This window comes from Limulus polyphemus, unplaced genomic scaffold (genome assembly GCF_000517525.1).
Source record: "Limulus polyphemus unplaced genomic scaffold, Limulus_polyphemus-2.1.2 Scaffold231, whole genome shotgun sequence".
Classification (NCBI taxonomy): Eukaryota; Metazoa; Arthropoda; class Merostomata; order Xiphosura; family Limulidae; genus Limulus; species Limulus polyphemus.
This window is the reverse complement of record NW_013665841.1, coordinates 763,727-768,704: the sequence shown is the minus strand read 5'-3', so window position 1 is coordinate 768,704 and position 4,978 is coordinate 763,727. Positions and strand designations below refer to the sequence as shown.

The 4,978-nt window shown below is 34.0% G+C and overlaps 1 protein-coding gene and 1 long non-coding RNA gene across 2 annotated transcripts in view; one reads left to right on the top strand and one right to left on the bottom strand.

The window, feature by feature from the left end:
• Positions 1 to 4,587, top strand: part of LOC111085084 — a 17,021-nt gene extending 12,434 nt beyond the window's left edge. The window contains exons 2-3 of the long non-coding RNA XR_002609945.1: positions 2,703 to 2,808; positions 4,479 to 4,587. This is a non-coding gene — a long non-coding RNA (uncharacterized LOC111085084). The remainder of the gene's footprint in view (positions 1 to 2,702; positions 2,809 to 4,478) is intronic.
• LOC111085085 (glutamate [NMDA] receptor subunit 1-like) overlaps positions 1 to 4,978 on the bottom strand; it is a gene marked incomplete at its 3' end in the record, with an annotated part of 137,003 nt that overhangs the window by 60,419 nt on the left and 71,606 nt on the right. The window lies entirely within an intron of this gene.

Sequence of the window (4,978 nt, the reverse complement as noted above, 5' to 3'; positions counted from 1 at the left end):
CTTGGTGAGGGATGTACATTTCGTGAGTATCGCATTTTATTCAAGAGTAGCACGGTCTTTTATACTAGGTTTATTTGAAGCCACCGGATTTACATGTTCACTCACATGTGTTGTAATCTGGTGGAAGATCCAATACACATTGAATTGCATCTAGGAGACTTAGGTTCATAAACAACGTTAGTTATTAGTGATGATATTCTATCTTTAAACCCAAAAATAGTTACACCTACATTCAGGTTTAAAAATAACTCGTAAATGTTTCAATGGACAAGCTCTAAGAAAATGGTTTACGTAGTTGTTTTTTTCATTAACAATGCAAGTTTACTAGTATATGGCAGTATCGTGTTTTGGGATTTTTCTATTTGGTCGCTTAGAAGCATTGAATTCCATTAAATATCGTAGACAAGATTATTTATATTTGTATCTTATACTCATTTTATACTCTTTCAATAGTTACTTCCATCATTGTACGTTTGGCAGGATGGATGAATGATAAATAGAACGAAATCTGGTTATCTAGGTGAATGATGTATGACTGGCCCTAATCGTGGTAAACAGAAGGTTGTATTAACTGCTGAATGAGTGATAGATAGAATGATGTATGACTGGCCCTAATCGTGGTAAACAGAAGTTGTATTAACTGCTGAATGAGTGATAGATAGAATGATGTATGACTGGCCCTAATCGTGGTAAACAGAAGGATGTTATTAACTGCTGAATGAGTGATAGATAGAATGATGTATGACTGGCCCTAATCGTGGTAAACGTAAGGTTGTATTAACTGCTGAATGAGTGATAGATAGAATGATGTATGACTGGCCCTAATCGTGGTAAACAGAAGGTTGTTATTAACTGCTGAATGAGTGATAGATAGAAGGATGTATGTGTGGCTGGATGAATGATGAATGGGTGACTGGCTAGGTGAAGTATTGATCAAAGGATGTGTGACCGACGAACAGACAGACTGGTAGAAACTCTAAACCAAATTACCAGTTTCCTTTTTTTCATAATACTGGTTTCAAATATCTATCTGGGGAACTTTCCGGAAAAAAAAGTAAAACACATTAAAACATTTTACAAAAGTCTTTGTCTCTAGTCTTGTTCTCTAAATCAAAAAGACGCGTTCTTGAATGTTCACTATCGTAAGCTCTTGATCTCTGTTCGTAACGCACGAAGACTCACATTACAGGAGGAAGGAAGCAATCGACATTATATTGGAATCCCTATGTCATGCACGAAAAGTCGTAATGTACGCAGTCTTGATTTTAAATTAACCTCTGTCAGCATGCTAAAATTGTCCTTGCTTCTCTTTTGACAAGTTAATCGCTCATCAAAGTATCAAGCCTTCTGTTATTAATTGTCAACGGTGTTCATTTATGCTTCCATATGCTTTAGTTCCGCCATGCAAACACGAATATAAAATACAGACCCACCCATTATAACACAGGTTTGTTAAAGACACTTTATACATGTCTATAGTGAGAATGACTAAGAGTAAAGTATCCTAAAATTTTTCAAAACCTGATGTTGCCTAGCGGCAATAAACAACACTGCACCCAACTGTTACAGCAGTAAAGAACATTGCACCCAAGAGTTACACCACAAATTTGCTCTTATGCGACGTCCTTGCAGTAAGCTAAATTGACTAACAATTTTGAAATTTCAAAGCGTATGCTACTCTGATTGTCTCTAAAAAGATCATTTTACGCTAAATAGGCCAGTAGCAATCGTAAGTACTGAGCAAACAAATCTTAATAATCTGAATTTAACTCTGTATGTAATCATTTCTATTATCCAAAACGCGCAATCTTAAAAACAAATTTGAAGTAATGATTAAATAACAGAAAACAGCAAAACATTTCCCTGTAACTCTCCAAAATAGCTTACAAATTAAATGAAACCATTTCACTAATGTTTCACTTGAAATTCATTTAGACAGCAGTAGCTAATTTTTCAGTCGTTCAGAGCAACTTAATGACGCATGACTTCATGTTTCTTCAGATTGTTTTTATTCGTTTAATTTCGTTGAAAAGTATAGAGTTCGGATGGAATTAAATATTCTTACTTCATATTAGCTTTATTTGTTTTAGACTTTTGTATTTATATACACCTACATACAATTTCCAAGGCCTTTACGTTAAAAAGATTTGTTTGCTATGTGACAGGCAATTTAACTTGCCCAAAGCGGAACTTTCAGGAGAGAAAAAGACCAATTACAATATTGAGAAACTTATAGAATCATGAGAAAGTAATTTAAAAGAATGCGAAATTTTGATTGAGGACTTAATGCTAACACAGAAAATATATATATATATATATTTGTACTTATTTAAGGAGACCGGTGAAGTAACTAGGTAAGTAAAGAAAGTGGCACGAGTTGTAGCGCGGTAACCAGCATCACTAACAAGTCCATTGAAAGCTGTTAGCATGCGCTTGAAGAGCTATACTTGATTACTAATGCTATTGCTCTAATAAGTAAGAATGACTTAAACATCATGTGTTTGTAATTAAATTAAATTACACCCTTCAATAAAACGCAGCTAGAAACTAGTTTATATTACAAATGATCATGTGGTTAAATATGCAAAAAGAAACTGTAAAACTGTTGTTGTTTTTATACAATTTTAACATGTGAATTAATGACTGAATGTAAAGAAGCACATGTTATAATATGTCAACCACACTACATCTGCCATATCTAGTGCTGACGAGGCCTTTCGCCGAATACTAGAACTCATCAGATCGGCTGGGATACGACAGACTAAGTATTGGTCTAGGAGCTACTATATTTTCACTTTTCATGATTAAGTAAGTGAATAGTAATTATTATCAATTTCATTTAAGTTGCCTGCAAATATGACATTCTTTTTATTCTACGTTGAGCAAAATTGTGTAAAACAATTTACATATATAAGTGCATGAAAAATATAGATGTACGAAAAACAAAATATGAGGTTCGCCAAGGACCATTTAGTAACAGCTACTTCGGTTTTTATACAAAGACTGAATATACCTTAACTCACCAATAAATCAGTAGGTAATGTGGTGTACAGTACATTAGGAATATTTTTATCAAAATCAAAATATGCCCATTTTTTCTTATTATTAATATTATTGTTTCACAAGTTTACAGCAAAATCGGCTGAGTATTTTTCCTTCGAAACCTAGACATATATACTATATGAAGCGCTGCAAATGTCCATGGCCTATTTTTCATTGAAAGCTGATTTACATGGTTATAAATATATAATAGATGCGATTATATTCTGAGCTTCTGCTTTTGTATTCAATGCGTGTTAAACGCGTGTTTACACGAAACATCAGGCACAAAGCCACCTGGCTCAGTAAATAATTACTTAAAAAGACACGAAGCATTATTTAAACCGATGTTTCAAACGTATTTGTTTTATTTGAAACGGCTGTTTTTCTACTGGTAAAATTTTATATGCGCTTAGTGAGGCTTGTGTCTTACCCTGGGCATATATTTGCCCATTGCTATGCATTCAAAAAACAACATACAAGATAATCAAAAATTTAAAATATGCGGATAGTGATCGCAAAAAAAAAAGCAAACAAGACTGAAGATCTACATTTTGACAGTTTACTGAAGCTAGAAACCCCTATTATGACTCCACAATAAAACCCTCCCAGTGGCACAGCTGTATGTCTGCAAACTGACAATGCTAGAAACCAGGTTTCGATACCCGTGGTGAGAAGAGCGCAGATAGCCCATTGTGTAGCTTTGTGTATAACTACAAACAACAATAAAATTAATGCAAGCGATATCAACTGTAGTGTGGGCTCATATAGGAATTTTGCATAAATAAAAAACAAACTGAGAGAGTAGTTTTAAACTTAATTCGACCTCCTTACTTTTGTTGTGCTGCGAAAGTTTCGTAGTCTTTCACTTTCTGACTTCAAAAAATCTACTGTTTTCCTTGTGTGCGCGTTAGTTGGAAACTACAACTCGTCCATTTGCTAGCGTATTACTTGGAAATTGCCACGTGAATGGTTTCCGATGTTGCTGTCGCATATTGTCACTCGAGTCACTATTGTTCATCGTTATTCCAGTTTACTGTATCTACGTGGATTTCCGCGACTACATTTTTGTAAGATTTTAACAGCGGACTATTATCATAGCAGATTTTACTACTCAGACGACTAGTGTTTTAAACAACGGAAAAGTGAACTTCATCGTATAGAACAGGTGTACGAAATTTTCACCTTGTTTTGAAATAGATTATGACTTATCAGTTCAAATGGCTTGCTGTCTCTAAAGGTATCTTTATACGTAGACTGGTCCTTATTTAAGCCACAATATTAAGAATTATGATAAGAAATTGACAAATTATCAAGGACAATTTGCCCTTGTTTTTCGCATATTTCAGAGCTTTTCCCTTCTACTTTTTATTTTTCTATCTTGTAGAAAAGTGTATATATATATATAAATTACATTGTATTGAATTTTTGTACTGCAGTGTCCACCACGGGGATCAAATCTCGGATTTAAGCATTGTAAGTCCGTAACCCGCTGTCCCATCGGGGGACTTTTGTACAGTGAATAAAGATCCTGATGTAAGTGTGATACAATGATTGGTTTTGAGACTTCAAAGTATTTGAAACTAATGTATGATAACAACCTTTGTGGAAGCATCACATTGTACACTTACTAATCATAATCTAAACATGTTACGGATGTTACTAAATCATAATATCTTATATAAATAGTATACATCAACAAAAGTTACATAGTACGAATCTGTTACAAAAAGTTTTTACGCTTTCTGACAGCATAAGTTTTTTTTTAGTGTTTTCGTTCAATACTCACGAGGAAATATAGCCCTCTACAAGACAAATAGCTTTCTGGAAGAGTTTAGTTTGTTGGATGGAATAACAATAATTTCTGGCTGGTGTCCAATAAAAAAAGTACTATAGCAAGCCTCCAATAAGCACTTCATTATCTATCAATAGTTAGTTT